This window comes from Rattus norvegicus, chromosome 14 (genome assembly GCF_021556685.1).
Source record: "Rattus norvegicus strain SHRSP/BbbUtx chromosome 14, alternate assembly SHRSP_T2T, whole genome shotgun sequence".
Lineage (NCBI taxonomy): Eukaryota > Metazoa > Chordata > Mammalia > Rodentia > Muridae > Rattus > Rattus norvegicus.
Window position 1 is genome coordinate 90,134,635 of NC_141547.1, and position 23,133 is coordinate 90,157,767.

Sequence of the window (23,133 nt, forward strand, 5' to 3'; positions counted from 1 at the left end):
GTCCCATTAGTGTCTGTCTTTGCTTCACATGTAAGAAGAGGGAAAAGATTCTCACCTCAGAGTTAAGTAAATATGTCAACATTTTCTTTTCTTTTTCATTTTATGAACCTTTACTATATAAAAGCTTGCAGTTCGATAAAAAATAACATACACGAAGATGCCTGACCCTAACTTTCTACAACTCACTGAACATCGTTTGTTTTTTAATTTATGTACTTTACATTCCAATTCCTGTCCCTACTCCCAGTCCTCCTTTCCACAGTCCCTCCCCACTCCCCTTCTTCACTAAGAGAACGGATGCCCCCCCACCCCCACACATACACCTAGGTATCCTCCACTCTAGTACTTCAAGTCTCCACAGGGCTAGGTGCTTTGTCTCCCATTGAGGCCAGACAAGACAGCTGAGCTAGGGGAACAGATACTACAGACAGGCAACAACTTTAGGGACAGCCCCCACTCCAGTTGTTCAGGACCCACATGAAGACAGAGCTACACATCTGCTACACATGTTCAGGGGGCCTAGGTCTAGACCCTGCATGCTCTTTGGTTCGTGGTTCAGTCTCTGAGAGCTACAAGGGTCCTGGTTAGTTGATTCTGTCAATCTTCCTGTAAAGTTCCTATCCCCTACAGGACCCTCAATCCTTCCCCCAACTCTTCTGTAACAGTCCTGAAATTCCATCCAATGTTTGTTTGTGGGTTTCTGCATCTGTCTGAGTCAGCCGCTAGGTGGGACCTCTCAGAGGACAGTCTTGCTAGGCTCCGGTCTGCAAGCAAAACACGGTATCATTAGTAGTGTCAGGGATTAGTGCTTGCCTGTGGGATGGGCCTCTAGTTGGGCTCATTATTGCTCAGCATTTCCCTCATTCTGGGCTACATCTCCCCTCCCTGCATTTCTTGAAGGCAGAATAAATTTGGGGTTCAAACTTTGGTGGGTGGGTTAGTATCCAGTACAGAGCTAATCGGAATTCTCAAGAAAGAACTCTCCAGTGACTGAGAAACATTTAAAGAAATGTTAAAAGTCCTTAGTCATTAGGGAAATTCAAAACCAAACCAAACCAAAACAAACGAACAAAAACCCTGCGAGTCTGACTTACTGGTCAGAATGGTTAAGAGCAAATGCTTAGTGAGAGTAGATGCTGGCAAGGATGTAGAGTAAGGGGGACACTCCTCCATTGCTGGTGGGAGTGCCAACTTGTAGAACCACTGTGGAAATCAATTTGGCAGTTTCTCAGAAAACTGGGAATAGTTCTACCTCAAGACACAGCTGTACCACTCTTAAGCATATTACCCAAAAGATATCCCACTATACCATAGGGACACTTGTTTTACTATGTTTATAGCGACTTTATCTATGATAACCAGTAACTAGAAACAACCTAGATGCACCTTAACTGAAGAATGGATAAAGAAAATGTGGTACATCTACGCAAAGGAATGATATTCAGCTTTTGAAAACAAAGTCATCACGAATTTTGCAGGCAAATGGATGAAACTTGAGAATATCATCCAGAATGAGGTAACCCAGACCCAAAAAGACATGCATGGTGTGTACTCACTTATAAGTGGAGATTAGCCATAAAATACAGGAAACCCATACAACACACCACAGACCCATAGAACCGAAACAAGAAGGAAGGCCCAAGCAAAGGATCTCACTCAGAGGAGGGAATAAAATAGTCATAGGAGGCAGATTGGAAGGAGGGGACTGGGTGGGAAAAGGGGTGGGAAGGGGATTGGGGCGGGGTGGGGGTGGTGGTTCTGGATCAAGGGTGGGGAGAGACAAGGGAGATAGACAGATGGCCATGAAAATGAATGAAATTTGCAGCTGGTCTGCGGAGGGCTCCATCTCTAGGAAGTGCCAGAGATCTGGGTTATAGGGCAACTTTAGCTGAAACTCACAGCAGTGGGGATATGGGGCTACCTTCTGTAGCCAGGCAGGAACACCAGTGAAGTGATAGGGACACCAACTCCCGGAACTTCTATACAGTTAGCATAGGCATTAGGAGCTGAAGCTGTGGGACTTCATATTGAATTTTGAACTAAAAGTATAAAATGAACTAGTCCCAACATGAAGTCCATTGTTATAAATAAAGATATGTCTTGAAATTTCTATATCACTAAGATAATCAGCAAAATAAGCTTGAAATGCAAAAGCTTATGACTTTTAAAAAGACATTAAAGGAGAAATAGGGACAGACCACATGAAACAAAGAAAACAAAATGAATATATGCTTTCAGCAGTAAAGTCCAAAATACATGAGATAAGTTTAAAGAATTCAAAGGATAAATAGAAAAATAAGCAATTATATTTATGTTTCAGTAAACAATAGTTAATAGACAATCTAGACAGAAAACTAACAAGGATATTTAGGACATTTACACTAGCTGCTAGAGGTAAGAATACACAGCCCAACCGGGGGAACTCATTTGGCCAACGAAAGGTGGGTATTCTATAAGAGAGACCAATTGCTAAGCCATAGAAGAATTCCCAATGAGCTTGACAGACATAACCACCAAAGTATATTTTTTGAGCACAACAAAATTCAACAGAATCAACTTAGAATTAATAGCATTAATAGACAATACAATCTAAGGAATCGGAAAACATTAAGTAATCCAACTGTTATATTTTTAATCACCTTTGGGTAAAAACAAGAAGTCACAGAGATTTTCTGGACATACCTGCAACTGATACAAAGTGAAAAGCCTGTGCTGTAGTTGATGGGGCAGCTATAAGCTACAAAAGTACTTCATTTCCTGAGTCAGTAACATACGCTGTAAACTTCTGCCTGTAGGAAACTAATGTCAACAGATCATACAGAAGCATGTAGAAGACAGAATCCAATGACATGTAGTCAGAGCTCAATTAAATAAAAGATACAAAAGCATCGGAGACAGTTATTACAACCAAGGTGATAATTCTATGAAAAATATTTGAAACAAGAAAATTAATTCAGCTTCCACTAGACTCAAAGTACAACATTGAGATACACCAACAATCCTTCAAGATGAACAATAGCTGCGAGCCAGTGTTAGGGAAAGCTTTGCAACAGTGTGTTAGAAAAGATTGCGAAAATTCAAATTAATTTTAATCTCAAAGATATGTGGAGAAAAACCTTTGACACAAATCATTTAGGGCTAAGTTAAGTAATCAAAACGTAACAAACTCATCCTAACAAGGCAGCCGTTTGAACAGACATTTATAATAACCTTTTGAAACAAAGGTAAAGTTGCAAGATGGCCAGAACAATGTTTTGGAACAAAGGCATGGGTGCCATTTCCTGAAATAGGCAGTACAGAACCATTTTAGTTAAGGTAAAGGTGAGACATAAGCCAATCATGGGGAAACAGACCTCATTATAAGCTGGAATGAGCCTAGTTTGTCTCTCCTGTACGATGGCTTTCAAGCCCAAGATGAAGGCAAACTGCTTCATCATAATGTACAAAAAGAGCCGGTCTGAGTGCTTTTCCTAGTGAATTCTGTGAAAGAAGTAAAATAATAATAATAATAATAATAATAATAATAATAATAATAATAATGCTTCTTCACAAATTGAGTCAAGAGAAACTGGCAAAAAGGAACTTCCCAATTTAGTTTTCCATTGATTCTGATGCTGACAATGTCATAACAGTGTACTGTACACCAAAGAGAAGGAACAATTGCATTTTTCTGAGTAATTCAGAAAAACTGACTGATACGTGTTTGCCCATATAAGAAACTGCACTTGGGGGTGGGCGGTGGGAGGTGGGTACGGAACTTTGGAAAGGAAATTATGTCCTTAAGGAGATACTTAACCCTCCTAACTCTCCGGGTGGGTCCACCTCCTTGGCAAGGATTCTTTGCTTAGGTGATCGGCTAGTCCAACTGGATTAACTAAGGCTTAAAGAAAGAGACAATGGCATAACTCCACCCGGAGGTAGATTCCATTCTTTTGGCCAGGAGGTGACAACTTTCAGTGATGCTACAATGCTACCACACAGTGAAGGGTGAGGCAAGAAGGTTGTGGATTGAAGTCAACCGGGGCTATACTGAAAGTCTTTGCCTCAAAGAAAATCTAATAAAATAATTTTATTTATTCTAGTATCAGAAGAAAAGACTATCTAGAAGTATAAATAGTTTTTAATTGCAAAATATGTGCTCTAAAAGCTGAAAAAATTACTGAAAAAATTAAAAGAAGTAACTAAAAGGGTATTTCATGTATTAAAAAAATTTCTTTTTTATAGCTATTTTTATTGGGTATTTTATGTATTTACATTTCTTTCCTTTCTTTCCTTCTTTCTTTCTTCCTCTCTCTCTCTTTCTTTCTTTCTTTCTTTTTTTTTACAATCCAGATTTTATTCCCTTCCTGGTACACCCTTCCACTGTTCCACATCCCATACCTCCTCCCCACCCCACCCCCACCCCTGTCTCCACAAGGATGTCCCTACCCACCCCCATTCTCCCAATAGACCTCTAAACTCCCTGGGGTCTCCAATCTCTTGAGGGTTAGGTGCATCTTCTCTGACTGAACCCAGACCCAGGACTCCTCTGCTGTATATGCTGCCTGGTTGGTAGCTCAGGGTCTGAGAGATCTTGGGGGTACAGGTTAATCGAGACTGCTGGTTTTCCTACAGGGTTACCCTCCTCCTCAGCTTCTCCCAGCTTTTCCCTAACTCAATCACAGGGGTCAGCAGCTTCTGTTCATTGTTTGTGTGCAAATATCAGCATCTGACTCTTTCAGCTGCTTGTTGGATCTTTTGGAGGGCAGTCATGATAGGTCCCTTTTTGTGCACACTCCATAGCCTCAGTAATGGTGTCAGGTCTTGGGGCCTCCCCAGGAGCTAGATCCCACTTTGGGCCTGTCGCTGAACCTTCTTTTCCTTGGGCTCTTCTCCATTTCCATCCCTGCATTTCTTTCAGACAGGAAGAATTATGGGTCAGAGTTTGACTGTGGATAGCAACCTCATCCCTCACTTGATACCCTGTCTTTCTGTTGGAGATGGGCTCTACAAGTTCCCACTCCCCATTGTAGGGCATTTCATCTATGGTCCCTCCCTTTGAGTCCTGAGAGTCTCTAACCTCCCAGGTCTCTGGTACATTCTGAAGGTTATGTACTCACTAGTAAGTGGATATTCGCCCCCTCCCAAAAGGCACAGAATACCCAAGATACAGTCCACAGAACTCAGAAAGGTCAACAAGCTGAAGGGCCCAAGTGAGGATGCCTCAGTACCACTTGGGAAGGAGAAGAAAACAACCACAAGGGAGGAGGGAAGGAGAGACCTGGGAGGGAAAGGGGATGAGGGGAAGGGGGGGCATGATCTGGTATTGGGTGGGGGGAAAGGACTGAAGGCCAGCAGAAAGAATGGAAACAGGCAACCTTGGGAAGTAGGAGGTTGGGAGGACACTTCAGAAGATACCAGAAAAACTTTCAATATCGTTAAGATGATAATTCTTCCTGAACTGGATAATAGATTCATTGCCATTCATATACAACCCAGCATACCTATTCACACGAATTGAGAGGCCAGTCCTAAAATTCATGAATAGTGGACAAACTATTGTCAAACTAACAAAGTCAGGGAACTGTCACTCACCTCTCACCTTCGGAGCACACTGGAAAATTGTAAGGATATTGAAGGAAGTACTGGGGGAATGATATTTGTGTCTTTGTTTGGAAACATAATCTCATCATGTTGCTCAGACTGTCCTCAAAGGGACTACAAAATACACTCAATTTTGTAATCATCTTAAGGTCTCAGACACCTTAGTACTAAGATCATAGACATTACCATTAACTACCATGCCTGGAAAAAAGATTGTGTGTGCTGATGTGCATATAATCAACATAAATCTATAAATTACAAATCCATGCAGACATGAATTAACTTGTTCATAATTAACACATACTACGAAGACATTGAATTTTATAACACATTAAATATATTAATATAGAACAAATAATACGTTGAATTTAAGTGTCGCAAGTATAAAACTAATACATGAAATCCGTGTTTGAAAAAAAAGAAGATATAAATTCTTGCATTTTTATTTTTAAGCAGGATAATTAGATGCTTTAAGGTGATAAAAAATAGCCTTTCTAGCAAGTCCTGCAAGGACAGTTTCATAATCACATGATTTGAAAAGAAGACAGAGATTAAAAACTCACAGCATCTGCAAACACTAGCAAATGTGTACCACGAACTTACCCAAAGGAATTCAAACTCTTTATCCATTGGGTAGGAGGAGAATACTTTATGAGTTTAGATTAGGCAGAGTTCTTAGATTTACTGTAAAATTCACAATCCATAAAAAGGTAAGCCAGCATTGAACATCATGAAAATTTAAATCTTTTTGTGATCCAAAACATACAACTAAGAATAATTAAAGTCCAACCCACAGGTTGTGAGGAAATGGGTTGAAATGATATACTTGATAAAATTCTTATATCTAGACTCATAAGAAGCTCGCCCAATTTAAAGGAAAGCAATAAGATTGAGTCAAGGACGTAAATGTATACTTTACGGATGCAAATAACTGCATTCGATGTTCTCATTACCCTTTGGGGAAATAAAAGCAGAATGGAAAAAGAAATACATAAAAACAGTTATCGTGAGAAGGCAGACCAACCAATATAGGAAATTATGAGGAGAAGCTAAAACCTTCAGCAAGGCTGGTGAGACAACATCCACCATGGAAGCCCATTGATGGATTCTTTCAAAATGAAAACAAAACTTACCACACATTCCAATAATTCACACCTAGAACTCTGTCCTAGAAAACTATGAGCATGTATACTCACAAGGCTATGTGTAGAAATACTCAGAGCAGGATTATTTTCTGTTCCTCAGATAACATCTTAGACAGCTGAGGCTGGCCTTGAACTCCTGAACCCCTGTCTTCACCTCTAAAGTGCAAGCATTGTAGGCTCTAGCTACCATACCCAGCTACATTCTTAATGACCACTAAACAATCAGAAATGTCTATCAATGAACCCAAAAGGTGCCATGTTATTTAGTAGCACAAAGAACTAAAGCTATGTGCTACCACTGAGTAGCCAGCTTTTAAAGATCATATATTTGATTTACTTGAAGCATCATTAGAAGGTTAATAAACTTAGCAAAATTGTTGAGTTACAGTGTTACTGTGGGTTAAGTTCTATCCCATGTGAAGTATACCTAAACAGGGCTGCTGAAAATCCTGGCGATCTCTTAAAAAGAAGACAATGGAAGTGTATGAGTGAGAGCCTACTGCTGAGATAAAAACCATGACCAGAAGCAACTTTCAGAAGGAAGAGCTTATTTTGACTGAAGGTTCCAGGTGCAGTGTCGATCATGGTAGGAAAGTCATGGAAGCTGAAGGAAGCCAAGAGCATGAACTGGAAGTAGGATGAGACCACCAACACTCAAAGCTTGCCCTTGGTAGTGTACTTTCTCTGGCAAGGATCCATCTCCTAAAAGTTCTATAACCTCACCAAAGAACTCTAATAATTTGGGACCAAGAATTCAAGGGTACTGCGTGGGCCTATGGGGGGTATTTCTTATTTAGATCACCACAGTAAGGTTTGGACAGTTTTCTTGACTCACTGTCCAAGGCTTCTCTTGGTTCCAGATCTTCATTTTCCCTCAAAGATCATCTATTCTATAATAGATCCTATGCTCTTGACAATTACATAAGAATCTTCCTGCTTAAGTCTGATGTCCTTAAGACCTTTCGAGTCTATGCTTTTTTAATAGTTTTGAAACAAGAAATTAAACTTTCACAGAGTTTATTTGATCAAAGAATAAATAGCGAATCAAGCAAAACAACAATGAGAAGCAGAAGAAGCAGAAGTTCATCCCACTAGGCCTCAGATTGTTACATAATAACATGTTTATTTTATTTTGACCTTGAAAAAGGCAGCTGTAAAGGCTATCGAGTGTAGATGCGCAGCAGAAGTCAATAATCAAATGTATTCCTTCCTTACACACCAGAGTCCAAGTTCAGACCATGGCTGTCCTTCCCTACCCGCTGCTCAGCTCTGATAGCTCCTTTCTTGTAGGACAGATACCAGTGCCTTCCTTCAAGATCCGTACTTTTCCACACCAACCTAGGCTTTTCGACTTTATGATTCAACTTCTCCAAGCACAGCCATGAAAATTCAGGAAGGATCTAAGTCAGGAAGAGCCCCCTGGTCCCTTGCAGGCACTGCGCTTCTGTGTAGAATCCATCTGTTCCCTCATACCACAGGCTGACAAGACGGCATATGCAGAAAAGTCACCCTGAAGGCTGACTTCCCGACCCCTGATCTAGAGGTTCTTTTTTTTTCTTTTGTTTTTTGTTTTTTTTTTATTATTATTATTAACTTGAGTATTTCTTGTATACATTTCAAGTGTTATTCCCTTTCCCGGTTTCCGGGCAAACATCCCCCTCCCCCCTCCCCTTCCTTATGGGTGTCCCCCTCCCCACCCTTCCCCCATTGCCGCCCTCCCCCCAACAGTCTAGTTCACTGGGGGTTCAGTCTTAGCAGGACCCAGGGCTTCCCCTTCCACTGGTGCTCTTACTAGGATATTCATTGCTACCTATGAGGTCAGAGTCCAGGGTCAGTCCATGTATAGTCTTTAGGTAGTGGCTTAGTCCCTGGAAGCTCTGGTTGCTTGGCATTGTTGTACATATGGGGTCTCGAGCCCCTTCAAGCTCTTCCAGTTCTTTCTCTGATCTAGAGTTTCTAATTGACAGCATCTAGGCTGGGGCCAGAGCCTTTGCAGTTTTATGCGGAACTAGCCTTGCCTCCCAGGTATTTCAGTGCCGGACTAAATCCTGAACTGCGTGAAGCACTGCTTGCCTGTGCTCACATTTTTTCGCTCTAGTTGGGTATTTCTTCCTTGTCAGATTTAATGAGAGAAGATCCCAGGAGAATTCTAAGGCTTTCAACACGGAATGAGATCATTTTGAGAATTAAATATACTCAAAACTCTATTAGTTATGTTTCATGTTTTCCTTGAGATTTGAGGGTTTATAAGAACACAGAATGTAATTTTTTTACTTTGAAAATATCAGGTCAAAGAGAAAATGACCTCTGAATGGCATATTAAGCTGGAAAACCTTAAAACAGAACCGTTTTCTCTCATTCTGCGCAGTTATTTATTGGACAGTCTTATAGATGTCTTAGAGCCAAAAAAAAAAAAAAGAAAGAAAAAGAAAAACATAATAAACCGTAGCTACAAAGAGAAACATAATTCTGCTTTTCTTGGTACAAAGGCCTAGAAAAATGCTCTAGTCATCAGATTTCCTAACAATGAATACATAAATAAAATTTAAATATTTAAAAACGCCACTCAACTTCTTAGCATTCCTCAAGTCAGAAAGTCAACTCCAGAGTGCTAACTTCATTCTGCCATGTGCGTCCACATTTGTGCAGTTCTCGCATGTACAGGAGCACTTCGAATGCTACCCCACACTTCCTTAAAAGCTCTGGGAACAGCAATTCCTGTTCTGACTTAGCAAAGTCTGTGATTTCCTTGCCGCATAACGCAGCTTTCCCGTGATTTCACGTTCCTTATGTATTTGTTTCTTTCATTTGTGGATGATTTCTGTTTTTATTATTGTCTTCTCCAGGCTTCAATGTTAGCTCACCAGAATAACAAGAATAACCAAATATTCTCCCTGTAGCAAGGCAGATAAAGAAACGTGTGGGGAGTTGCTTGCTAAACTTCAGGGAACGTTGGCTTGTTTCCACCTCAGACCTTTAGAATAACGGCCTTCCTTGGCAACTTTAAGAACATTAAAAATATAGCTGTGTTTACAAACAATGAGGCAGACTCTGTTCATCCAGTGTCTCACCACATGGACCAGGCCGTGCCACCAAGCTCAATCTTTTTAAAAACTAGTAAGTTAAAGAAAAGCTACCCCAAAACAGCTACTACCAATTGATTAATATGTACACATTTTCTGGGTTTAAAAATACTTTTTGTTTGTATTTTTAAATCTATGCTACTAAGGTTACAAACAAGCAAAAAAAAAACAAAAACAAAAACAAAAACAAAAACAAAAACAAACAATAAACCCTAGTCTGCCAGGCATGGCCACTTCTGTACTTCGGTTTTACTCTGTGCCCTTTTGACTGACACATTTCTTTTGCTGAGCACTAGCCCAGGTATTCCTCCATCTTGTCATCTTTGCCTCTTTGTAACCTTTTTGAATCTCTAAAGGCTTATTCCCAAGTCCTCACTGGAAAAACTTTCTATCCCCTGCTTCCAGAGGGGGCCGTCTCTTAGCACCGTCCTCAGCATCAACAGTCTCGGTCATGCTAGCATTTATTGTGAGCGTAGGAATCTGGAGACACCATGATAAATGTTCTTTCTTCAGCATTTAGTTCTCCTTTTGGAGAGGTGTGTGTGTGTGTGTGTGTGTGTGTGTGTGTGTGTGTGTGTAAGAACATTTTGATCATTATTTATAAAACCGAGTTCCTTACTACCATTTATTTCTCTGTAAGTACAGACATGGATCAAGTTATGGCATCTTGCCCATGATGAGCTCATGGTCTAGAGGGGAGTCTGCCTTGTAAATAATATGTGTTTGTGGTTCTGCTTGAATTATGATAAAAGGGGAGAAGGGGACAGGAGAAAGCTCCCACCCACAGTAACCTCACTGTCTATGTAGCCTTGGTTTGCTTTTGAATTATTAGAACAGATTCCCAGGAGTTAGCTGATAAAACCAGAGGCTTGGAGCATTTTTATGACCTGATATATTGCCATGTTGTTCAACAAAAGGTTGCATGGATTCATTCTGGTTTTATTTTAACCCATCCACTTAATTTAGAGGAAAGGATACTTTATTTTTTTCAGTATTGAACATTTAAACTTGAAAATAGCCTAGATAGCATATTTTCTACACTATGTTATATTTCTCTGCCTTTGTAACAAATAACTTCAGACATAAATAGTTCCTGGTGATTTACAGTCACTGACATCAAAATCAGTTGGTGGATTGCCATATGTATAGAAAGGTTTCCAACGTGTGACATTCAAATAACCCCATCTCTCTATAACCTTTATTTTTAATCTGTAACTGTGGATACATGTGTAGACGTTCCACAATAGTTAAATTCAAGAATGAATTTCGAAATCCTCTATAAATTCATTCAGCAAAAATTACCTTATTACTCTTCTCTATGCTCAGAAAAGTAAATGACAAATAGACAGACTTCAGACCACTGGTTGGGTTCTGGTTAACTGGATACATGCTAGGGTTATGTGCATGAACCTCAACTAGAAAATTACTCTACCCAGATTGCCTATAGGCAAGCCTATAGGGCATTCTTGATTGATGATGGATGTGGAAGGGTCCAATCCAGAATTAGGGAGGTGTTACTACTGCCTCCTCTGGGCAGGTGTCTTCTCTGAGCAAGTCAGTAGGCAGCATTCCTCTGCGCGTCCATTCCTGTGTCCAGGCCCTGCCCTGAGTTCTTACCTAGATTTCCCTCAGTGTCCTCAGAGTTGTAATACAAAACAAATACCTTCCACACAATTTGTCTATGTGTTTTATCACAGAAATTGAAACCTTAACTGAGACAGAGTGTAGGTAATGCAAAATGTAAGAAGGGTTCTCTTCACAAGGAGAATGCTGATGGGTGACAGTGGCTGAGGAGGAAAACTCATGTTAAGACGGGAAATGCAAGGTGTTGGGGGCCTAACATGGCCCTGTGAGTCTGAGATGATACAAGAGTGAGAGAAATTGGGAGGCTACAGTATAGGTGTGGAAAGTACCTCACAGAGGATGTGGAAGGGATATCTCCTGAGGGAGGCAGACATTCTGAGGAATGAGATGCAAGGCAAGTATTTTAGGGTGGAAGGTGGCACAGTTCTATTTGAACTCTATAACTCCAATCTGAGTGCAGGACTCAGAATAGAGAACATGGCAGTATCCAGAGAAGGATGACGGTGGCTTTATGTGAACATGACCAGTAGTAGTTATAGAGGAGAAGCTGCAACATGGGGACACATTAGAGGTCATCACGACTCAGTACTGTCACTGTAAGGAGAGGAGAGATTAAAAGTTTAAGAATGGTACTCTCTTTCAGATTTGGACAACAGCAGAGATGGTGAGAAAGGTCTCAGAGGTAGGAAGAATGGGAGGAAGGATTTAATTGTTGGAGCTCTGAAGGGACAGGTATCCTGGCAGTCTGGAGCCATGGGATACCACCAAGTCACACCACACAGTAAACCTCGCACAAGAGATTTATTGAGAAAAGTACAAGGAGGTGGTTGTCTCTGCTCAGGAGAGAAGCAGCAAAGAACCATGCAGGAGGCAGGCTTGACATAGGGTTGCTTGTGTCCTGGTGGGGTGGGGGAAGCAGAGCTTTCTAGGCTGGCTGAGGATTGGAAGGATTCTGTGGCCTGATCTTGGGGCAAGTTCTGGGATTGGTAGGATTTTGTGGCCTAATCTTGGACTTTATTTTTTCTCTGTAAGGCAGAGGTTGGCCGATTGCATCTATAGTTTATCTATATTTGGCAGGGTTCTCTTGAGCCGCAGAACCAATAGGATAAGTGTGTGTGTGCATGGTGTGTTTGTGTGTGTGTGTGTGTGTGTGTGAGTGTGAGTGTGTGTGTGTGTGTGTGTGTGTGTGTGTGTGTGTGTGTGTGTGTGTGTGTGTGTGTATGACAAAACCCTTGAGGCTGGGCACCTCGACAGTCAGAGCATTCCCACAGAACAGTCTCACAGTGGTTGTTTGCATAGGCCAGACCTCCCAGAGATTACACATCCATGTTCTTGTGATCATTATTCATCTGTTAGAAGCTGCTTGGTCATTAATACAGTGCTTTAAAATCTCCCCAGTCTGTGTGCCCTGCAAAAGGGAAATCAATTGTCACAATGCACAATAAAGCCATTCAGCCCAAGATAGATAGCTCTGCCATGATCAATGGCACCATTACTGGAGGTAACTTAAAATGCATCTAAAACACTTACATGGGACACCTCCTGGTAGAAATGACCTGTCAATGGCAGACAGTCTGAAGACAAATAATACTATGATGACTTATCCAGTCTGTTGCCTTCTCTAGGAGTATAAGCCAATGAATATTCAAAGCAAGGTTTTAGTGTGGGCATCAAAGGAATGCAGAATGTGCTCCTTGTTGATAGAAGACACATTCTGTTCTTACCTAACCGTCAAACTCAGACTCTTATTTCACTTTCATGAAGATAAACTTCAGGTGTAAAAGAGTCCATTGCCCTAGGAGGTTCCCATAAACCCTCAATTCTGAACATGGCTTCTCCATTTCATCTTTTCTAAAAACCAATGCTTCCACCGAAGACTTCTCACTACTAGCTGCTCCTGACAGCTGTGAACTGAATGTATCTTTAATCACACATTCACTGAGTGTCTCTGGAAAGCACATCAGCCATCACTGAGTAAAGTATTACCATATGGAATGGGAGGGAACTGTTGCCAACTCTTTAATTAGGAACTCTGAGAATTTTCCAGATAAGAACCGAATGCCTCTTGGAGAAGTGAGTACACTTGGCCCCTGACAAACATGGCTGCTGCATACTGGTTGAGATAATAGATGTTTAGTTATTCAAGGAGCGGACAAGGATGGGAACAAAGAAATACACTAGATTTCATCATCTCCAAGTAGAGCTACCAAATACTGGGTTGAGGACCGTGTGACCTCCTGAACAAAGGAATCGCCCCCTCTCCTAAGATGAACATCTGTCTCCCTCCCTGATCAAAAGAATCCCATCCCAAGCTAAACCCTCCATTCTGGAAAAGCCCCAGGTGTCCACCCAACTGCCCATTCTCAGAGAAGCCACAACATTCCCTTGTTTGAACCCAATTCCATCTATAAAACTCGGGCTTCTCCATCCTCATGAGGTACAACCTTCATTCCTGTGGGAAGGTTGGTGGCCTCTCGTAACAATGAAAATGCTTTCTGTTACTGTTGAGGTTGGTTTCAGTCTCCTTCATTTCAGAACCCCTGGATAAACCCTGATTTAGCACTGGGCATGCCTCCCAAGTAAACTTTAGAGAGGAGAACTGAAATGCATGAAAGCCAGAAAACCGAGAGCCAACATTTGCTCATTTCTGTTCTCTGTCCCTCACTGTCGTGCCAACCAGAGCACAAAAGATATGGAAGTTGACACACAGCCATGCCGTGGAGCTGATAGTCTAACTGCTGTAGAACAAAACCAGAGGTCCACAATTGCCAGGTGCTCTGGTACAAAACACAGACTGCTAAGAGAAGAGGAACGGAATGTTGTTGGTGGGCATGTCCATATGCAAGTGGGAGTAGTTTTCCAGTAGTGGCACTGGATTCTAGATTATATTCAAAAAAGATGCCCGATTTTAGAGTAAGGAGTGATAAAACAAAGGGAAAGAGGTTTAATCTCTCTAAGATCAGCAACTGCGGGAAGGTGAATAACTGGACAACAAGGCTATTAGTGAAGCTCATTATGATAGATTCCTCTTGTTCTGCCTCCAGACACATGAGAGGCCATAGCTATTATGAGAGGCCAACCTTTGTTCTCCCTGGTGAAGAGAGGTATGGAGGCTGTGTTTAATTTCTAGGTAAATACAAGGAAGACAGAGAGTTCTCCTGGATCATTTCTAATTGTCTTCAACTCATTTATATTCTGCTCTCCCTTAATATCAAGTTTAATCCCTTTTAAATAGGGTGGGGCTAGAGATACCAAGCATCCTGTCCTTATCTGGACCCTGACTTATGGATCGCTCTGCAGCCCTTGAAGAAAATGCTCATTTTTAAAAAGCACTTAAAAATAGCTCAGACATCTGTAGCCTGCAGGCTCTGTGGATTTCTGATACTCTGGAATGCAAGAAACTTCTAACAAGAGACTGTGACCGCTCTCTAGGCTCCATGAACAATGATCACCACAGTAGCCTGACAGTCACGATCTAAAGTACACCCTTAGAGTAATGAAGATGCAGGCTCTCCCTCTGGCTCCCATGGGTAATAGAAGCCTGAAGGAAAGGTTCCTTCATTAAAGTTTTATAAGCAGAGAAAGAATAAAGGGATATTTGTTTTAAAGAAATTCATTTTTATCTAGTCTATTCTTAGAAGAGCATTATAGAGGATGTAAATTTTTTAATGATTAAAATGAAGATCAGTTGATAAGAACAAGTCTTTTAACTACTCCCGAAATGTTTCATTACTAACAATTTCTTCAAAAAAATTATCATCTAAGAAGAGATCAATTTTGTCTCATGCGGCAAAGAAATACAAAGACAGTTATTCTATATACCAGGAATACAGAAAATAAGCTGTGTTTCTGTTTCCTCTCACTCAACTTCACACTGCATCTACACCCTTTAATCATACTGTCAATGCTTCAGCTCTTGGGACATATGCAAAAGGTGACCACTGACAATCCTACTCAGATGTTCAGTTCACAAACTTAAGTGACATGGGTCCTAGGAGGGAGGGACGTGTCAGCTGTCCTTCCACTTGCTCCAAGGCCAAGCTGGACCACAGCCCAGAAATGCACTCTGCTTTTCCTCTCTGAGTAGCATTCTGGATTAAAGGCTGACTTCTTTTTGAGCAATAGAATCATAGAAAATCATCTACAGTTACTTCTTAGAAGGTATGAGATGGGATTCAGGACCCCTATCACTTAGCCAAAATAATCCCTGATTTTCTTTTCACCAACATCACACTATGTAGTTTAAACCACTTTGATATGATCTATAGACCATGAGACAATGTCAATGCTATGTAAAGAGCATTGTATTATTTGGGAAGATGACAAGAAAATAGGAGTGCTTGAATAGGCTTGTTTGAGTATCAATGTTATTTTTTGAGATAGACTCTCATGTAGCCCAGGCTGGCCTCAAACTCTCTATATTGGAGGTTGAAGAATATTTAGCTCCTGATCCTCATGCTTCTAAAAATCTCATTCTGGGAAACTCAGTTTTTAATATATACTTTTTTCAGCTCCAGTGTGTATTCATCATTTTTCTATTATTGAGACAAAACACCATGGCAGGGTACCTTACAGAATTAAGGTATTATTTGGGGCCTTATGGTTCCAGACAAATAGGAGTTGGTTCATCACCATCATGGCAAGGGACACAGCTGCAAGCAAACAGGCACAGTACAGGAGTAGCAGTTGAGAGCTCACGTCTGAGTCTGAAGCACCAGAAGCAGAGAGGACACTGGGAATAGTACCGATTGTTTTGAAACCTCAGGACCACAGTAACATACCTTCTCCAACAAAGTCACACCTCTTAATCCTTCCCAAACAGTTTCACAAACTATGGACTGAGTATTCAAACACATGAGCCTACATAGGCCATTCTCATTCAAACCAACACTTAGTGGTAGGAGCTATATAAAATTTTTCTAAGAATTTTCCAATTTTAGAGGTCAGTACCATGGAAAAAGGAAGAAACTTTAAGAGGTAAAGAATGGTGGGAGGTCCTTAGGTCGTTTGGATGTGCCTTTTAACAGGAATTAAAGGACTGAGCCTCTCTCAACTCTTGTTTGTTCCTTGGCTATGAGGTTGTCAAATTGGGGTCTGTTTTGTACTATCCACCAATATCCCAAAGCAATGAGTGTCTCTAATCATGAACTGGAATCTATAAGCCCATGAGCTCAAATAAAACATCTTTTTATAAGCTGATAATCTCAGACATTCATAACAAAGTGATAATGGCTGGCTGACATACTAATGTTTGGTAAATGGACAGAGGCAGACTCATGACTATGGGTGACTGACTTCATTTATTTCTTAAAGCTTTTCAATTGTATTAATCCTCTCAGTAGTAATGGGAAAGTGAGAGCAGGTCAAGAAGAAGGGGAGAGAATGGGTTTGCCAATGTTTGGTGATAATTTTCAGTTTCTGAAAATTGATTCAGTGAATCAATTTTGCCCTATTGTTGATGACGGAGAGCTGTGGTGAATTCAGACTGGGCACAGAACATTCAAAAGGTAGAAGCTTGCTTGTGAAATGTCTGTTGCTACTTCAGAGACTACTTATTATTCTAAAATGACTCTCCTTATATGTGATGTGATCCACATAGCCACAGGAGGTCTACCTCCCAGAAACACACACTTCTCTGAGGCTCAGGGAGCAACAGTCCCTTTCAATTGCATATGGTTAAGTGACATATGTATCGCTGCTAGTATGCAAATTCCAGTAAAAATCAAAAACAGCAAAAATATTACATAGATGTAATTAATGTTACATATTAGTAAATATGGGACATTTACTTGAAACAAAAGCAAACAATAATTTAAAAATCAAGGTCACTTTAGTGTGTTTGTTTTAAAATTGTAGAACGGAAACAAAGCTAGTTGGAGATCATTCCACCAAAATTAAGATATGTAATGTTTTCACTAAATCTTTTTTAAGTTCACTTGAAAATTCCAACATTAAAAAAAATCTTTTAATACAATATACAGGGAAGAATATATGAGGAGTCACCTGTTCTTGACAGTAAACAGTTTTTCAACCTTGGAAGCAAGCCAATGAAATTTCTAATAAAGCATTTTATTTGTTGTATAAAAAAACCCTTTTTGACTAATAAGTATAATTAAAGTTTGACATATTAAAGTGTCACTATAAAAACTATCCTGCTAATTGATTAAGCCAGCAGAAAGAAGTGCATGAAGACTCAGCCCTGCTGTGTGTAGAATTCATGTTTACATTCGAACAGTGACCTGTACAAGAAATTGTGGAACATGTGATTGTCAATTGTCACATTTGAAAATTTTATGAACCCAACTGTTTACAAATAAAATCTACATTATTTATATAGGTATACATTTATTTATATGTAAATACATAGATATAAATGTATTTACATAATTTATTATTAGTTGTAAATAGGTAAATTTGTAAATATATATTTATATAACCTATTTATATTTAAATATATATACACACATATTTACACACACACATACACACATACACACACACACACACATATATATATATATATATATATATATATATATGCATACATACAAACATATCAGCATGGCTATCATGGCTTCACTTCCACTGAGTAGATTTCCTCTAGATCAGACTAGACCTAAGCTCTCCCTAGCACATCACTGAGTTTCTGACTATGAATGGGATCGATGTAATATGAGGATACATAATTCTTTCACACTAGGAAATGTTAATCGCAGTACCTAACAAATACTACTGCTATTACGGAAACAACTAAACGTAGCTTGCATTTATTTTACAACTCCATATGCTAAAAAAAAATTCTCCAGTTTTTGCTTGCTTGTTTGTTTGTTTATTTTGGTTTTGTTTGGTTTGGGTGTTTGTGGGTTGGGGGTGGTGGGTTTGGTTTGGGTTTTGGTTTGTTTCAGTGCAGTTTGTTTCTCCGTCTTCTGTCCCTTCTCCGGGCAAGTGCTTGGTGCTCTGTAGCTGTACTTCTTTAAGTCTAGCTGTAGAATTTCTCTGGATGGATTAGCTTACCATGGAGGCTGTGTGACGGACCTACGTATGCTGCCACCTTTACCACCCTCCTCATTTCCAACATATTCATAAAGCATCACTCTTCTTTACCACCCGAGTCAGTTCAGCTTTAGTCTCTTTAGTAATCTTCTAGGAGCATTTATGAACCAGCTTTTGTTCAAGAGAAAGTTCTTATTTATCTGGGATAGATTTCCAGGAACGGAAACGCTGGGAGTCAGGGCGTGTTTTCTGTGGTAAGGGTTTCACAGCCTGGCTCTTCAGATAGTACTGTCTCAGGGGAGTGTGAGTGCTCCGGTTTGGGTCATAACTACGTGAGGCTCCATGTGATTACAGGCTTCTTGGATCACGGGGTGTAAAGCAAAGACATTTGGAGAGATGAAAAGCAGAATGATGGGAACACAGTATCTAGAGATATGCACACAGCAAGATGGCTACTGGAGGAACCTTTAGGGTAGATGAGTAGAAAGAGCTTGGAGGCACTAGCTGGAAGTAGGAAGAGCCTGTTCCTGGGGATTTGGTGCCCAGAGAAGTCTCTGGCAATGGGGAATATGTGTACTTGCCTCTCAGGAGTTCTCAGAGCCTGCTAAGAGAATGTACTTAGCAAATTGTCTGTCCTTTCAGAATTCAGAAGTTTCCGTCAGAAATCTAATCTGGGTGAAACGGCACTTATGAAGTATTTAATTAAACGTTTGCTCCGTGCCATTGCCAATGATGGTTATTGACGGCACTTGATTTTAGAAACTCTAGAAGGTGAACCTCAATTTTCATTCCCATGACTGCCAAGGGTGAGCATCCTTGCATCCTTTTCAAAGGCTTTAAGGTCACTTGTACCGTGATCCTGCTGAGGTGTCTGCTCAGCTCTTTGGCTCACTCTTCTTTGAGTTGCTCGATTCTCATTATTGATTTGAAATGGCTTATTCAAGCCCTTTGTACTCCCCCCCCCCTTATATTTGCTTTCAGGCCGTGGCTTGCCTTTTATTCCTAAACAGTATCTTTCAAAGAGCAAAAGCTTTTAACTTTCATAAAGTTTAATTTTTCCATTTGTCTATTATGGTTTATATTTCTGTGTTCTATTTACCCAACCCAAGATCATGCATTCTTTTCTATTTTTACTGTGAACTTGAAGTTTTATGATTTTAGGTTTCTGTTCCACATATTTAAGTATATATAGAGGGAGAGAAGAGTTGATAATAACTGTTTCCATGTCAAAATCCAATTACGCTTATACAATTTCTGAAGATAAAAATTATTTCCCCCATTGACTGATTTTTCATCAAAATGGATTCACCATATAAGTATGGACCTATTTAAATCATTGACTGCTCCATGAAACCATGCATTTATTCTTATGTTTATTTCTAAATTGATCACTCCAAGGTAAATCAGATAATCTAAAATAGCAAACATTTTTTAAACTGCTTTGTCCTGCATATGCTAGTAAAAATTTTTTTTGCACCAGGAAATATACTTTTTATTATAATCAATGGAATACACATAAGGGATTAATGTGATACAAAAATGTAAAATATAAGCATTACAATACTTAGTATAATCCAACCATAGGGGTCAACAGCTTCTGTTCATTGGTTGGATACACATATCTGCATCCTACTCTTTGAGCTCCTTGTTGAGTCTTTTGGGAGGAAGTCATGATAGATCATTTTATGAGCATCCCATAGCCTCAGTAATGTTGTTAGATCATTGGGCCTCCCCTTGAGCTGGATCCTACTTTGGCCCTGTCACTTGACATCCTTTTCCTCAGGCTCTTCTCCATTTTTGTCCCTGCAGTTCTTTAAGACAGAAACAATTACAGTCAGAGTGTGACAGTCAGACTGTGGGATGGCAATTACATCCCTCACTTAATGCCATGTCTTTCTGCTGGAAGTGGGTTCTATAAGTTCTCTCTCCCCACTGTAGGGCATTTCATCTAAGCTCCCTCCCTTTGAGTCCTGAAAGTCCCTCACCTCCCAGATCTTTGGTACCTTCTAGAAGGTTATCCCACCCCCTGCCTCCTGAGGATTCCTGTTTCCATTCCTTCTGCAGGTAGTCGGGGCTTCATTCCATTTCCCCCACACAATACCAATTCACGTTTCCCTCTTCCACACCCTGTCCTCTTTCCCACCAAGGACCCTTCCTCCATTTACACAAATGATTGCTTTTCTCTCCCTCTTAATTGGTATTGAGGTATGAAGGAGTGGGACTTGAGCCCTTTGGCTTGTTGATCTTTTTGAGTTCTGTGGATTATATCTTGGGTTTTCTGTACTTTCTGTATTTTTTTGGCTGATGCCCAATTATTAGTGAGTATATATCATGCAGTGTCTTTTGGGGCTCAGTTACATCACTCAGGATGATATTGTCTAGTTCCATCTATTTGCCTGCAAAACTTAGTGTGTCTTTGTTCTTAATAACTGAGTAGTATTCCATTGTGTAAATGAAAAAAAAATTCTGTATCCGCTCTTCTGTCATGGGACATCTGAGTTGATTCTAGCTTCTGGATGTCATAAACAAGGCTACTATCAACATTCTGGAACATCTGCACCAGTGGCTGGGTCTTTACATAGTTCTACTTCCAATTCTCTGAGGAACCTCTAGATTGATTTCCAGAATGGTTTTACCACTCTGCAATCCCACCAGCTATGGAGGAGTGTTTTTCTTTCTCCACATCCTCACCAACATGTGCTGTCACGTGAGGTTTTGATCTTAGCCATTCTGATTGTGGTAAGGTAGAATCTCAGAGTTGTATTGATTTGCATTTTTCTGATCACTAAGAACTTTGAATATTTCTTTAGGTACTTCTCAACCATTAGAGATTCCTCTATTTTGAATTCTTGGTTTAATTCTATACCCCTTTTATTGATTGAGTTCTTTTGTTTATGGTGGTTAGCTTCTTGAGTTCTTTATATATTTTGGATATTCCTCTTCTATCAGACATGGAGTTAGTGAAAATTTTCCCCAATGTGTGGGTTGCCAATTTGTCCTATTGGCTATGTCCTTTGCCTTACAGAAGTTTCCCAGTTTTATGAGGTCCCATTTACCAATTCTTGATCTTAGAGCATGATCCATTGTAGTTCTGTTTAGGGAATTTTCTACTGTGCCTCATTTTTCTTCTATTTGATTCAGTGTATATAGGTTTTTTTTATTAACTTGAGTATTTCTTATATACATTTCGAGTGTTATTCCCTTTCCCGGTTTCTGGGCAAACATCCCCCTCCCCCCTCCCCTTACTTATGGGTGTTCCCCTCCCCACCCTCCCCCCATTGCCGCCCTCCCCTCAACAATCTAGTTCACTGGGGGTTCAGTCTTAGCAGGACCCAGGGCTTCCCCTTCCACTGGTGCTCTTACTAGGATATTCATTGCTACCTATGAGGTCAGAGTCCAGGGTCAGTCCATGTATAGTCTTTAGGTAGTGGCTTAGTCCCTGGAAGCTCTGGTTGCTTGGCATTGTTGTACATATGAGGTCTCGAGCCCCTTCAAGCTCTTCCAGTTCTTTCTCTGATTCCTTCAACGGGGGTCCTATTCTCAGTTCGGTGGTTTGCTGCTGGCATTCGCCTCTGTGTTTGCTGTATTCTGGCTGTGTCTCTCAGGAGCGATCTACATCCGGCTCCTGTCGGCCTGCACTTCTTTGCTTCATCCATCTTGTCTAATTGGATGGCTGTATATGTATGGGCCACATGTGGGGCAGGCTCTGAATGGGTGTTCCTTCTGTGTCTGTTTTAATCTTTGCCTCTCTATTCCCTGCCAAGGGTATTCTTGTTCCCCTTTTAAAGAAGGAGTGAAGCATTCACATTTTGATCATCCGTCTTGAGTTTCATTTGTTCTAGGCATCTAGGGTAATTCAAGCATTTGGGCTAATAGCCACTTATCAATGAGTGCATACATGTGTGCTTTTCTGTGATTGGGTTAGCTCACTCAGGATGATGTTTTCCAGTTCCAACCATTTGCCTATGAATTTCATAAAGTCGTTGTTTTTGATAGCTGAGTAATATTCCATTGTGTAGATGTACCACATTTTCTGTATCCATTCCTCTGTTGAAGGGCATCTGGGTTCTTTCCAGCTTCTGGCTATTATAAATAAGGCTGCAATGAACATAGTGGAACACGTGTCTTTGTTATATGTTGGGGCATCTTTTGGGTATATGCCCAAGAGAGGTAAATCTGGATCCTCAGGCAGTTCAATGTCCAATTTTCTGAGGATCCTCCAGACTGATTTCCAGAATGGTTGTATCAGTCTGCAATCCCACCAACAATGGAGGAGTGTTCCTCTTTCTCCACATCCTCACCATGCTGGTAAAATTTTAAGATCATCTTGTCGGTCTCTACAACATCTTTGGGCTTTGATTGAGATTGCATTGAATGACAGATCGATTGGGGAGGGGCGGCATGTTTTATTTTTATTTTGCTTTTCATTGTTAAGATTAAAAAAACAAAAAACAAAACCAAACAAAACCATGCCAAACCAACTTCAGAGGCAAAAACAAAAGGGATATTTGATTGCAGTCCATCATCAAGAGAATTCAAGGTAAAAACTCAAAGCAGGCACCTAGAGTCAGGATCTGAGCGAAGAGCATGGAAGAATTCTGCATCCTGGCCTCCTTCCTGTGGCTTACTCTGCTACCTTTCTTAAACATGCCAGAACCACCCCCCAGAGCAGGGACTGCCCCGATCAGGTAGGCCTCCCTACAGTAAATGCCCCACACACGTCACAGGCCAATCTAAGGAAGACA

General features: G+C 40.5%; 1 protein-coding gene across 1 annotated transcript in view; it reads left to right on the forward strand.

Moving 5' to 3' along the window:
* The window catches only part of Vwc2 (von Willebrand factor C domain containing 2), a 140,640-nt gene that overhangs the window by 32,787 nt on the left and 84,720 nt on the right, over nt 1-23,133 (forward strand).